We start from the raw sequence: 14937 nt of genomic DNA, 5'->3' as shown, positions 1-14937 counted from the left end.
AGACCAAGGAGGACAGCTTGGCCAAGAGCAAGCTCAGCTCACCTTACAGAACCCGAAGGAAAACCTGTTTCTTCCACCCGCCCCTGCCCCCGTCCCCACCTAGGCAGAGCAGAACCCAAGGTGGCCGAATGCCTGCCCTGTCTTGGAGGCTGAGGATGGGAGACAGGACCCGGGAGTGGGAGCAGCGGGGTAGGAAAGTCTGAATGGGCAGGATTTGGGGTGGGGGTGCTGAAAGAAGAGAGGGCCAAATGGGAGAGGCCCTCAGGCCTAGATCAAGGGACCTAGGGCTGAGGCAGGCCCAGGGATCCCCAACTGGAGAAAAGACACTTGCATCCGACCCCCAACCTCACAGGCTCTGACTGATTTGGAAGATACGACCCACACTTGAAGGGCTGTTTGCACCTTCTTCCAGACTCCACAGGACGTGATAGGCTGAGTAAAATTTATCAGAAACTGAAAACTGCTCTTCCCTTCCACTCTTCGGGGAGCAGCTCTGGATTTGTTTCTAGGCATTTTTTCCTTTTTCCCCTAAAATAAAAAGAATCTTATTGTCATCAGTTTTCTAAAGCTGGTGCCCAGCTCCCTCTGCTCTTCCTGTGTCTGATGGGGGGGCCAGTCAGCCACAGGGACCTCACCATGTAAACAGGGTCGAGCTTTCTAAATGGACATTTGTGAAGCCCTGGGCGCTGGCTGGGCAGGGTGGAGTCAGAGAAATGCAAAGCATCCCAGGCATCAGCCTGGAATCTACTCCCGTCCTCTCCTCTGCCCACAGCACAGCCCCGCCAGGCTGCAGCCTTCTCCACTTGGAGCTGCAGTTACCCCAGGACCTCCCGGGGAGATTTTCCCTGTTGGCCTGTGTGGACAGAGAGGAAGAAGCTCCGGTCAGAGGGAATGCCAAATGAGTCATCGGGCAGAAGGAAAAAGCGGGGCTTGAGCAGCGGCCTGTGCTGGTCAGGCAGAGAAAGATGTTTCTGGACCTGTGAGTTAGGTGGACAGGCGAGCAAGAGCAGAGCCCACGGCAGTGGAGATGAAACTCCAGGAAATTCTGCTTTCTGAAGCCTGAGGCGGGCTCCAGGCTAGCTGGAGGGGCCTGGGCGGGGGCTCTGTCCCTTGAGTATAGCAACCCAGCCTGACACCCTCGGGAGAGTTAAGATAAGAAGGAGGATTGCTGAGCGGGGATGTAGGATTAAAATAGGCTTTGGGGGCCGTTGTAGCCTGAGAAGAGGAAACACATGAGAAAAAAAATAGGAGCAATAGCCCAATAACTTCCAAAAAGAGGTGGGATGGGGCGGCGGAAGCTTGTGATAAGCAGTTCCTTTTGCAAACCTGGAATGGGAGGGGATGGGGGAGCTACATGATATCAGCTTGGCTAGTGAATTGCAAAGCACGGTCACAGCCAAATGCTGCAGAAGAGAGCCACTGGCCTGGGAGGCAGGGTCATCATCACGTTGCATCTATTTTACAGACAAGAAAACTGAGCTATGTGCCAGCACTCGCCTACACTGGTGTTCCTCAAAGCAAGGGCAGAGGACCCCTGGTCATGCACAAGACAATTTAGCCCTGCAGGGTGAAGGTATTTATTTCAATAGGCATGCATTTGTCGTAAGGAGCCTTTAAAAATATAACTGAAACCATCAAACCTGTGATTTCAAAGATGCTGGAGCTTAGGAGGAGGCTATGTTTCAAAAGTGGGTTTATTCAAAGTGTGTTTAAAGTATTAAATAAATAATATTACCTATGGTACTTAGTTTTGATTTAAAAAAAGAATGAAGGTGGGAAACTAAGCCCTGATGGTGATGGTGATGATGACAGGAACCTGTTTTATAGCACTTAGTATGCGCCAAAAGCCTTTCCATATATTAAGTCATATATTCCCCAGACAGCTCCCTGGGGTTGGTACAGTTATTACCCTCATTTGACACAGAGGCCCGGGGGAGCCCCTGAAGGACGCAGGGTGGAGGACTGTGCCCAGATGCTCAGATCACAGAGCATGCTCGGCACGCAGCTGTGACAGCGCCTGGCCCGGGCCCAGGTACAGGGGGTTTGAGACAGCCTGCTGGGGGGAGGGGGTTGGTGTGCCCTCCTGCGATGACGCAGAACTAAAAGAGACCAAATTTCACAGCAGCATTACTTCCTGATGCAAATGAGGACAAGCCAGTGGCAACAAATGGCAGCAAGGTGACTTCATGACCAGCTCCAGAGCAGCCTGCTTTCTGCATCGGGCGCTGGTTACATCGCACAGTCGATGTGAGGAACCTCAGGCAGAATCCCGGCTAACTCAATTTCAGGCTGGCCTCCCTGCCTGCCTGCTAAACTCTTCCAGATGATTCTGGCTGAATTTGCGAGGCTTTACCAGACAGGCTGTCCCTGCATTAGAAGGGGGAGGGATGTCTGGAAAATGCCTGAAGAGAGGAAAGGAGAGCAGCTCTGAGTTCAAAGGCTCGCAGGACCAGCCTGGAGGGGAGAGGAAAGCAGAGACTAATAGATCGTAGGAATCTCTCCGCTGAGAGCATGAGAAAGAGTTGTGTCTCTTACTTTTCACACAGTGCTTAAAATTCTTCCAGCACATCCTCCCCTTCAGCACAGTGTTTAAGAGCACGAGCTTTGGAATCTCAGATTCACTTCCCATTAGCCAGGTGGCCTTGCCTCTGGCCATTTAACCTTTAGGTATAGGCCATGTGTTAAGTGCTCAATCATGGTATTTGTTACTGTTATTAGTATTATCCCCTAGGATGGGGTGCAAGTTCCCCACCTCTCTGAGGAGACCTGGCTCAGATTTTAAGTCCAGGCTGATCCGCCAAAGCAAAGTAAAATTTTAGAAATTCTTATTTTGATGTAGTTAATGCCCCCAAGATATTTTTAAAAAGAGGCATGTGGGCAAGTGTGCTGATGTAGTGGGACATTTTTAGCCAAAGTTTAGAAATCAAAGTGGCCAGGAAAGGGACCTAAAGTTGAGTTTATGATCTCTCGCTCAAAACCTACTCTTCAGTGTTCCCTATCTCAGTAAATATACCTTCAGCTGTTGGGGCTTTGGAGGGGGGTCAAGAAAACGACAGCCCTCTTCCATTTCCAGGTCAGAACCAAGGTTTGGGGCTGGCTGAACTGGTTACACCACCCTGAACTGAACGTGCCTCCCACACCGCAGGGTTCTGCCATGGGAGGCAGAGCCAGCCCCACTAAGCTCACTGTATGGCTCAGAGAACAAAGTAGATCACCACCGGTCTGTGGCAGGGAGAGATGACTAGAAAACCCAGAAGGCTCTGAGCCACATTAGCCCAGTTCCTCCTCCCTAACACACTAATCATATGGGAGACAGAACTGAGGAGTGTCACTCTAATAGGAGTCCCTCCACCTGGCAACACGAGGAGTGGAGAATGAGCATTCCCCTAACACCATCCACCCGGTTGCACAATTCACAAACCTGAGTCATGTTAGACAGGTGGTCGCCCTCATCCCCTGCCCCCATCCCCTCCCCTGCTCATCACCAAGTCCTGTCAATTTCGCTTCCTAAACATGTCTTGAATCTGTCCTCGTCATTCCATTCTACGGCCACTACTCAGTAGCCCAAGACACTTCTATCTCTCACCTGGACCCTCACAGACCCCCTCATCCACTTTGGCTGTCTCCAATCTGTTCTCCACACTGCAGGCCCCAACTTCTCCTCTAAATTTTTTCTAATGTTTCCTTGTTGCCCTTTGGTAAAAACTAAAATCCATAATGTGGGCCATGCCTGCCACCCCAGCCTCGGGTGGCATGACTCTTCCTCTCACAGGAGGAGCTCCAGTCGCCCTGCTTTCATTGACTTCTGGGAGGAGACTAGCTCCATTCTGCCTCAGAATCCTTGCCCACGCTGTTCCTTCTACCTAGAATGGTCTTCTTTCCTTCCTTCTTCTTCCCTTTATCCTTCCCTCCTTCCTTCCTTTCTCTTCTTCTGTAACTCTTGCTCATCCTTCACAACTTAACTCAAATGTCCCTTTTCCAGGGAAGCATCCAAGACCAAATTAGGTCTCCCTACGAAAGTGTTCAAGGTTTTGGTGAGCTTTTCCTTCATGGTATTTCTTGCGGTTGGTAATAAGATATTGTATGGTTCTTTACTCAATGCCTGTGCCCCACCCTATACTCCAAGCTCCATGAAGAAGGGGTTATCCTATTTCTCAGCACCCAGCACAGTTACTGGCATGTAGCAGATGCCCAGTAAATATTTACTGATTGGCGGGAGGAGGGAGAAAAACGATTGGGGAAGAAGGTGCGGTCCTAGTAGATGGTTTTGGAGATCAAATGCCCTCCTTCCAGGAAAGTGGGGCAGACTGGGGAGACATGGGATGGGGCGTTTGTGTATGAGTGGGGGCAGGGTGCAAGGGCTGGTCTGGAATCAGAGGCCAGAAGCTATCAGCTCCACTAGCTGTATGTGGAAAACATGATTCTAGCATCATGAGGGATAAGCAGGGTAAGGCATAGGAGATGACTCCTGGTAGGACCCTTCTCAGATGGGGTGCACATGGGATTTGAAACCTGGCTAGAAGAACAGGAAATGTGATCATTGGCACCAGCCACGGCAAAAATCACCAACAACATTTCTCTGGGTGGAGAGTCTCAGGTGCTGCATCCACAAGTGAGAGAGAATTCGTCATTTTGTGGGACGCACAGCATCTAAATCCCCCCTTTTGTTTTGGGGAACCCCCATGGTGTGAGTCTTTCTGGGAGGCAGCCAGCTTTGTTTCTACCTGTTTTCCAAGCCTGGTTCTCTAGCCTTCCAATATCCTTGAATAAATTCCTTTTCTGCTTAAGTCATCCAGAATTAGCTTCTGTTATTTTCAGCCAAGAACCATAACTGGTATAGTCTGGGGCCAGCAGGAAAGTGACATCTGGCTTCTCTGTGTAGCCAAGCATGTGGGTGCCAAGCATGCAGACACCCCAGGAGCATGGAGAATGCTTTGGCAGCCTGGAAGTTAGGGGCTCCTCAGGAACAGTGAGGGAAGGTGGCCATTTTGAGCCAGACAGAGTCTTTGGATGGAGTCAGAATTCCCACAAATCTGTGAGGAGAGGCCATATTGGAGAAATCATCCTACTGTTGAGATACGCCCATGGGGTGTGTCACCTAATACATCCCAGACCTGTGGCCTGGGAAACACCTTGGTAGGTGGAGACCCAGAGAACCCACGGTTGGCCCCGTGGCCTCGTGGGGAGGCAAACCCTGTGCCTTCTCGGACTTGTTGGGCTTTTCCTGAAGAGACTGTGCTCTAATCATCTGTTCAAATATTTTCCACTTCTAGGACCCCAAGTCTGCTATAAAGAATAAAACATGGGAGGAAATAAGCAGAAGTCAGAGTGCACTTATCACACTTCCTGACACCTCAAATAATAGGCTGTCAGAGCAGGAAAGGCCTGGGGACCATCTAGTCTTGTGGTCTCAGATGACAGTGGGCCTCAGAATCGCCCAGGGAACTAGTTAACAATGTGGGTTCCCATGGATTTCTCCAACCCCACAGCCTATCCACTAGGCCTGGGGTGAAACCCCAAGATCTGGATTTTGTATAAACTTTCCTGGGAGATCCTAACACGAGTTGATCAAGAATAGTGACTCTAGTCCCTCATCCCATCTTACAGAGGAAGAAACGGAGACTCAAAAGGCAGTGTCCTCCTGACCAAGGCCCCCAGAGAATCAGTTGTTGAGCCAGATGCCAAGCCCAGGCCTCCTGACTCCCACTCCCCTGGGCTGGCCGGCACCAGGACTGGGCGTGAAAAGTGCTTCCTTCCCAAGTCAGTTGCATGATTTTGTCCACTAACAGGGCCTTCGCTTTTCTGATTGCAAGAGGGGCCTCTTGTCATGGGGAAATGCCGAAAGTAAAGATGGATACCCTTTGCCAGAGAGGTTGCTGTCACCTTAGCTGAGTAGGAACCCCTGCAGGCAAAGCCAGGAATTGAAACAGCAAGGCCCTCAGCCTGGCTCAGTAGCAGGCCCGGGTTCCAGTCCTGGATCCAGTGCCATGGGTGACCTTAGACAAGTCACTCCCCTCCCTGAGTCTTCATTTTGCCCAGTTTACAATGCAGGGATAAATCTGCTGTCTATGCTGCCTACCTCCCAGGCCTCTGGGGTGAATGTGCCCTGTGAACTCCCAAGTGCCGCTAAGCAGGAGGGATTACAGCCGCTGGAGATGCAACTAGAATGCTGATTTCCACTCAGGGTCCCTTGAGGACGTGCTGGGCCCGTCTTGGAAACAGCAGAGGAAGCTCAGAAGCTGCCAGCGATGCTTGGGGGAGATTCTCAGAGCCTTCTGGGCTGGCTGGCAGGGAGAGCCCTTCTGCTCACACAGGGCTCCCGTGTCAGGGAAGCTGCCGTGGACGAGGGCTCCTCTCATTCATTGCCAGGTGCGTGTGTGTTGGGGGTTGGCGAGTGTCACTGGGTCAGGGCCTTCCAGCTTCTTGCCTGGGACTGCCAGGACCCTCTGCCCATCTCTTACAGTGTCCTGGCTCAGGAGCCCTAGGAAGTGTTCAGAGGACCCCAGGGGACCAAGAGTAGTCACATCCCACCCTTTCATGCCATGGCCTGTTTTGGCTGTTGGAGCAGGTTCAAGAGGGAGGATTAGCTCAGTAGGAGTGTATATTTCCTTCCCGCCACTTCTCTCCTCTCAGAACCATTTCCCCAGCCGGCAGGAATCCCGGTTCACCTTAAGTTATCAGGATGCCAGGATTCTTCCACCATTCTGCCAAAAACTTGCTTTGTCATCTTGCTCAATCCTTTCATCCCTTTGAGCCTGTTTCCTCATCTGTAAAATGGGGGAAATAATTCCTGTCCCTCCCTCCACTATATGTTTGCTGTGTCGAACGAGAGCTTGTGGGGAAGGGCTGTGTTGTTATTATCTTGTCGGAGAAGAAGACAGAGGAGGCCCGGATTGGGAGAGAGAGGGTGGGCATAGCACTGCCCACCTCCCTCTTTCAACTCCAGGAGGCAGGAAAGCCCTGCAGAACGGTTTGATTCCTGTCCCTGCCTGGGGCTGTCCCAGGGCAGCAGGTCCTTTGCTTTATGGCACCCCCATTTCCTGGTGCGAGGCTCAGCCTGGCCACTCTGAGAGGAGAAGACATGTCACACTCAGAGATCTCGTGGTGATTAAGCCTAAAGAAAAGTTTTCAGTCAGAGATGTAAGCAGACAATTCCTTGACCCAGGTGTGAGGTCACCTAGGCCAGTGGTTTTCGAACTTTTTTTTTTTTTTTTTTAGCAGAACCTTTTCCTCACAAGATCTTAAAGCAAACCCCTTATCAGCTACTTTTGAAGAACCACTGGGACTCTAGGAAGCACCACTGATTATTGTGCAGATGGGGAAAATGAAACCCAAAGCGGGGATGGAATGTGACCAAAGCCACACAATAAACCAGCGGTTAAAACAGACAAATTTTTCAAAACCACCTTCAGTGCAGGGTTCTAACCCTCAGCACAGGTGTCTCCAGCTCAGGGAGTCATCAAAGACAAACAGAAGGTTTCCCGCATTTCCAGGCCATTCACACATCCTGAGGAGGGAAGCTCATACGGGAGTACGGGGTAGGAAACGGAGCAAGGTATTGACAAGAGCTGTAATAAACAAATTCTACCAGGCAGCAGGGGACTCACCTCTCCTTTGAAAGCAACAATATTGGTTGGGCTGGATGTTTCTGAGGCCCTGAGCCCCTGGCGGAAATAAAGCAGAAGCAGGCCTGGCAAAACCCGACAAATGGAAATATCTTCCAGCTGCCTTGGCTTTGCCTTCCCCACTGCTCCCAGAGCCCTGGCAGCCAGCAGCCAACATGAGGCAGACCCACCGCCAGAAGGGCCCCAGGTGTCTCCCACCCGTGGCCACAGGCACTTGCATGAGTTATGAGCCAGAGAGTGACTTTTCGGTGGTCCTTTTGGGTTGGCTTCCCGCCCCTGGGAGCTGACAGCTGGCGGCGGGGGGCGGGCAGAGTCAGACACGCAAATCACCGCTGTTAATAGGGGACTGGTGCCCGAATGGAGGTACAGTCCACACAGGGGAGGAGAGGACCGACAGGGACTGAAGGCCAGGCACGCGGCTCTGTTGCTAAGTGGTTTACGAGACTTGACCAAGGTCCCCCCCTCCCCCCCGTCACTCTACAGATCTGGGGCAGGAGGTCACCCTCAGAGCTGACTCCCCTGACTCCCAGCAGCCCAGGGAGGAGGGCGGAGGCGCTCCAGCTGCTCAGCCTGGAGGCAGGGAGGAGCCTCGCGGAGCTGGCAGGCCGGGCTCCCCGGGCCAACGCGGTGGGGCCACTGGGTCGCCCCGCCTCCTGTGCCCGCCCTGGGGCCTCGGAGGGACAGACAGACAGACGAGGGGCTGCTGTGTCTGCCCAAAGACGTCGCTGCCCCCTTTCCTCTGATCTAGGGAGTAGGTGTTGCCGCTAGTGTAAAGCAGAGTTGCTTTCTGAAAGGAGCGGAAGGCCGCTCGGCCCCAGCTCTCCTGGGGGGCGATTTTGCTCATCTAGAAAATAGGCCATTTTGGGGAGTTAATCATCGTGCCGGGAACTCACAGACAGGTTCCCATCAAGCCCTTAATCCCAGTCTCAGCTGGTAGATGGCAGAGCACCATGTCCTCTCTGTTCAGGGCCTTACAAACCCCGGGGACTCCTGGCATGAGAGATTCTCACAATGTTCCAGCTGGAGGGGCCCTTAGAGACTGGAGAGTTTGGTGGCTTTCACACTGTTCTAGAGCAAAGGAGAGGCCTCCAGGGTGGTGCAGGGGAGGCTGAGGGGTGAGAGCTTAGACCTTCACCCCTATTCCACCCTGAACCCCCACTTCCATCTTTACTGCATTGATACTGCTGGAGAAGTCACTTAAACAGGAGACTGTGTTCCTAAACACAAGTTTGGGGTCCTCTTTCAAGTCTGTTGCTCTCATTTTCACTTTATTTTGCATAACCTTGGACAATCTGAAAACCTCTGGTCTCAGGTTCTTCATTTATAAAACGAGAGTAGTATAGTACCTCCTTCACGGGGTGGTTGTAAGGATTAAGTGACCTAATGCGTGCAGTGCGCTTAGAACATGTTGTTTCTGGGTCACAGTAACAATTGTGTGTTAGGGGTTGTTGTTGTTATTATTACTGTTATTTTAAGATGAGGAGAATGAGACCCAGAGAGGAAAAGGGACTTGCCCAGGTAACGAGGGAACTTGGTGGCAGAGCAGAGTAGCTCCGAGGCTTCCTGACTGTCTAGATGGCGTCCTGTATGTCTTAGACATTTTGAAGTTGATGCTCCTTGGAAATCCTTGAAGATGAACAGAAGCCTATTTGGGGGTGGCCGCCCTGCATAGGGGACTTCTGGCACAACCTCCATGGTCCTCAAGAAGTAGAGGAGGAAGAAGAGAGGAGGAGAAAAGAGAAAGAAGGCAGCGAGAGGAGGAGGTGGTGGGAGAAGAGCCCTAAGCCCTCTTAGCGCAGCCACTGAACAGGAGGTGGTCTCTTAGCTCAGGCTGCTGTAACAAGGCATCACAGACCCGGTGGCTTATAAACAGCAGAAATTTACTCCTCACGTTCTGGAGGCTGGAAGTCCAAGATCAGGGTGCCAGCATGGCTCACTGAGGGCCCTCTTCCTGGTTCACAGCTGGAGCCTCTCACTGTGTCCTCGCATGGTGGGAGGGGCGTGGGAGCTCTCTGGAGCCTCTTTTATAAGGCACTAATCCCATTCCTGAGGACTCCACCCTCATGACCTAGGCATATCCCAAAGGCCCCACCTCCCAATACCGTCATCTTTAGGGGTTAGGCTTTCAACATATGAATTTTGGGGGGACACAGATATTCAGACCGTAACAGACGATCGCATTGGGGATGCTCTCGAGAAGATACCTTCATTAGGTAGAGGAACTAGACCTCAAAAATATTTCAAGTCTCAGAATTTTGTTTGGGGAATAAAGACTACAGTTTGGGTTCCCCACGGTCTCAGCCTGATTTGTGGTCAAATTCAGGGCAGTCACGGCCTCAGGAGCCTCTCCTCTCAATCTAAGCTGAGCCATAGCCCCTGGTGGCCCAGGTGAGGTCAGGGAGGCTGCGGCCAGCCAGCTTGGCAGGAACCCACCTCATTGCCTGAGAAATAGTCAGTGCTTGCACCCAGCAGTTAAAGAGAGTCTGGTTCTGAATCCTGTCACTTTCTGGCTGACTGGGCAAGATAATTTAAACCTAAGCCTCAGTTTAATCATCTATAAAATTGGGATTATAAGTCTTGCCTCATAGTATCACTGGGAGGATCAAATGGGATAATGCATATAAAGTGCTTAACCCAGGGCCTGGACTAGGAAGTGCTCCATAAATGCTCATGACTATTATTATCAAATGTGGCTCCTGCCCCCATGTGTGTGCAATGGCTGCCACATCTTCTGTACAGCTGGGGCCTTTATTTGTTAGGATTTGGTTTGCCTGCAAAGAAATAATCTCAAAATAGTGCTAAAGCAAAAAAGTCAAGTTTATTTCTTCTCACATAAAATCTGGATGGGCGGCTAAGGGTGGAAAGTAGCTCCCCAGTGTCTGGGATCCAGACATTATCTTATAGTGCCATACATGGCCTTGACCTCATGGTCCAAAGATGGCAGCATCCAAGTCTCAGGCAGCAGAATAAGGGGATGAAAGACGCAAAGGGTGTTTATAAGCTATCTCTTAAGGAAGTTTCCTGAAAGCTGTTGAACTACCATGTCTGCTTATATGCCATTGGCCGAACATAGTCATGTGACCACCTCTAGCTGCAAGGGAAGCTGGGAAATGTAGTCTTTATTATGGGCAGCCTTGTGCTCAGGTAAACATTGGTTGATATATTGCTATAGAAGGGGAGAATGGATATCAGAGACTTGTAGCAGTCTTTGCCCCAAGCCTCTGGCTTGTCCAGGCCAGCTTGGCAGCTGGGAGCCAGGTACCTGAGCACTAAAAAACAGGAATGGGAGCATGCTGCTGCTCCTCAGCCACCCTCAGTGGCTTAGTCTGCAACTGAGAATGTGGAAGTGGGACTCAAGCGTCCTGCCATGGGTCAGAGAAAGTCCTCTCCTGTTTAACCACTTTTTGGATGCTCCCCAGCCTCAACTCTAAAGGCAGGAAGGATACTGGAGAGGCAGCTCACTGCCCCCTCCTGGCAAGGAGAGGACACTGAGCAAAGCAGAGGTTCCCAGGGCAGAGTGGCACAGCAAGCAGGTGGGCCTGGCACAGCTTGGGGGTGTCACCCACAGCAGGATGCACACCTGAAAATTGTGGGGAGGTCAGGCCGCCAGCCAGTGCCACAACCCAGATGCCAAACTGGAGGGACAAATTCGCACTGGAGGCTTCCACCCTTCTTTTCCTGATAATGGGAACTCTCCAGCAGGCCACCCGGCCTCTACCGGGGCTCAGGGTACACCTGTCTCCCCTCCCTCCAAGCCTTTCTTTCACCCACAAAGGTCTTTAAAATGGGAAGGAAAGCTCACCAGTGTCTCCCTGCCATGGTGCTTCTGAAATGAGCCCCCAGGCCCTTTCTGCTTCAGGAGTTTCCCTGTCAGTAGCTACAAAGGGCCAGGCAAACCCACGGTCACAGATGCTTCGGCTGTGACCTCGTGTGTGCACTGGAGGAGCACAGACCAGGGCGGGGACACTCAGCTTCTAGCCCCAGGTCTGTCACTAACTCAGGATGTGGCATCCCCTCTTCTTTCACTGTCCCTTTCCAGGCTGTGCCTTGGAGTCACCCCTTAGAAAAAAGTTCCTGGGCTCCACTCCAGACTCACTGGTTCTGTTTTTTAACCAGTTTTCCAGGAAATTTATGTGCAGTTGGTTCAGGAACCAGGGAGCTGGATGGCTTTTGAGGTCAACTTGGAGTGGTCTGCTTCTGATGGTTCTGAGGGTCAGGTCTGGCAGAAGAGTTCCCTCTGAGATCTCACACACTCTCCTTCCACCATCCTTTAATTCCCAGGGGCCGGAGGTCATCAAGCGTCAAGTGCCTTATTGCACTTTCCCTTCAGGAATTCTGTCCTTCCCAGCTGCTGTTCCTGTTCGGTGTGAATGCCCTGCCAAGTGCCCTGCCTCCTGCTTCTACCAGTCAAGGTCCTCTTCACTTGTCAAGGCTCCACTGGAACATGACCTCTTTCAGGAAGCTTCTGTAATGTACCCACTCAGAATTCTCCTGTCCCTTCCCTGGGCCCCACAGAGGCTGCACATCCCCTGTTGCACAGGCTGTCCCCTGCTCCACACGACTGGGAGCCCCTTGAGGCTGAGAATCAAGTCTTACTACAGATCCCCTGGAGCCTGATTATAGACAGCACTTAAGCCAGGCAGAAGGGGGCACCAGAAGGAGGGGATTGCCTCCTCTGCCCAGGCCCCTGGAAGGAGCAGGGAGAGCAGAAATGTGGGCTCTGGCTGCTGTGGTGCAACCTGAAGTGTTTCTCAGTTTCTGTCTCTGCAACACCCTTAGACTAAGGCTTATGCATGTCTCAGAAAGGTTGGGGTGGGGCGGGGGTGGGAAAGGGTTATTTAAGCCCTGGCTATGCTGGCCTGGCCCGTCCCTCCCCCTGTGCCAGGCACTGTACTGGGGAGCTTACTCACTCACTAATCTACATAACAACGCTGCAAGGTCCCCATTGTTATCCCCATTGTAGACATAATGAGGCTGGGAGAGACTGGATTACTTGACAGCATTATGCAATCTGAAAGTTGTAGAACGGGATTCAAAGGCAGGTCTATCTGGCTCCAAAACTTGTGTTCTTTCTACCCATCCTCAGTCGGAATGAAATTTCCAGCAAGGCCTGTTTCTTTCCCATCCTTCTGGCTGCAAGGTCTCTGAGGTCCTTCCATCTCTAACGGCATCACCAGTGGGCTCCCTCCCCCAGGAGCTGCCCACTCGGGACCCCCAGGTTTGCCCCTTCTTTCTCTGCTGCAGGAAAACAAGGGCTTCCCCAAGAGCATCTTTTTAGTGTTCCATTGTATTCTTTTGTTGTACCCTTAATCTCACAGAAAATAAACTCCCAAAGCTGAAAATGCTAATTTGTCACATTCCTCCAGGCGGTGTCCACTCTTCTATGTTCTGTGTTCAGCCTGAGCACCTGGTCTGGTTCTACCTTCAGCCCCAGACCCCGTGCCCAGCTCCCTGTGTCCCAGAGCCCCCTCCCTGGTCATTCTTCAAGTGGTCCCAGAACCATTCGCTTGGCCACTTCATGTTGTTGGCATCTGGGCAAGGCCCAGCAGTGCTTTTCCAGGGAAACTCACTTTTTATTTTTCCTTCGAGAAAGTCGGGGGACTCCCCAAGTAGGGAAAGACCCTGCGCATTCATGCCCCCTTACATCTGCCGTCGACCTCGGGCTCTGGGGCTGTGCAGGGAAGAAGACAAATTAGGTTGTGCGCAGATGGAAAATAGTAGAATAAAGCATTTTACTTCCTTCCCCAAATCACTTGTCACCCTGGGTTCAATTTTCCAGCTTCTTGGGTAAGACGGTGAGCCCTGGCAGGGCAGTGTCACTGGATGACACTGTCACTGGATGCCCCATGCCCAGGACAGGGCCTGACACAGGGAAGAGACTAGGTAATCAAGGGAGGAGAGGGAGCAGGTGCTGCACCTGCTCGGAGCTGCACGTCTGAATACGGGAGCACTAATGGCACTTGGATTAGCACCAGCAGTTGCTCCTCCATTTGCAGCAAAACCCCCTGAAATCTTATCATGCCTTCTGCTGGTTTCTCCCACTGGAACAGGTCCATGCATCCTGCCAGCCTGCAGGGGGTTTGCAATGCCCTTCATGATGTCATAGAATGTTCACAGTCCCTAGTGGCCTCCGCCCTGTTCCCTGTTCCCTTCATGGTACCCGGAGTCTCCATAAAGCATGTGATTTCTCATCCAGCACCACGCTCTTTCTTCGCTTCTCATGGCAGGTCCCACACGACTTTGTACATCTTTGTCAGATATTATGAGCCCAGACCTTGAGCCAGAACACAACAGAAGTAGGAGAGAGAGAGGCCCAAGTAGAGTAAATGACCCAGTAACAGAATACTCAGCCGGATGGCCCAGCAGACCACTCGCTGGATGAGCGGTCCCAGCCAGGCAGTGGCCAGTACCGGAAAGCGCCCATTGAGGCCACCCAGCCCGCTCGCGTGGTCCGAGAGCAGTGTTCAGCAGCACTGAGACCCAGAACAATAGGCGGTTCCTCCTGAAACCGGGGTGGCGACAGCTGAAGCTGAGAAGAGCAGTCAGCCCGCTGCTATTTCTGAAGGAGCCCAGTGTGGTTACTCATGAGCTGTAATTAAGCTCATCTAGAATTTGATAAGTGGGAGCAGCCTCACATTTTATAGAGTAATTAAGTCTCACTGAGAGAGCAGCACAAGGTGTTTCTGGAGCCCAGCATCTGCTGAAGTTGGTCTCCATTCATGCTCTCTCCTCTAACACATGTTGCTCGATGCTGAGGCCAGGATAGTCCTCAGCCACGGCCCTGCTCTCTCCACTTCGGGCCCTCCATCGCTGCCCAGGCCACTGGCAGATCTCACAGACTCAACGGACACACCTGCAGCAAGACACAAAAAGGCTCAGCCTCCCTTTCTCCGCAGCTCTCTACGGTGGGCTCCAGAGAAGATCCAGGCTTAATGCTCCCTCTGCGTCACTCCTTCCCAGGCTACGTGGCCAGCCTTAGACTGAGCAGAGACCAGCCCAGCCTTAGGGCCCTGACTGGGAGACTGAGGCAGCCTGGGGATAAAGGAAGGGGCCCACTGGAGGGAAGCCAGAAGGCCTGGGTTTCTGTCTTGGCACTCCCACTTTCTGGCTCTGTAATCTCAGGCAAACCGCTTCCCCTCCCTGAGGCTGTTTTCTTATCTGTGCAGTGGGAATAATATTCCTAACTCATAAACTGCTTGTGAGGATCAGATGAGAGAGAAGTTGTGCGCACACTCGGTTAGTTGTGAAGGGACATGCGCATGTGAGTTGTTGTAAGGATCTCACCAAATGTATTAAAACCCATCTCAAAGTT

This window comes from Equus caballus, chromosome 19 (genome assembly GCF_041296265.1).
Source record: "Equus caballus isolate H_3958 breed thoroughbred chromosome 19, TB-T2T, whole genome shotgun sequence".
Taxonomy (NCBI): domain Eukaryota; kingdom Metazoa; phylum Chordata; class Mammalia; order Perissodactyla; family Equidae; genus Equus; species Equus caballus.
This window is presented reverse-complemented; position numbering follows the sequence as displayed.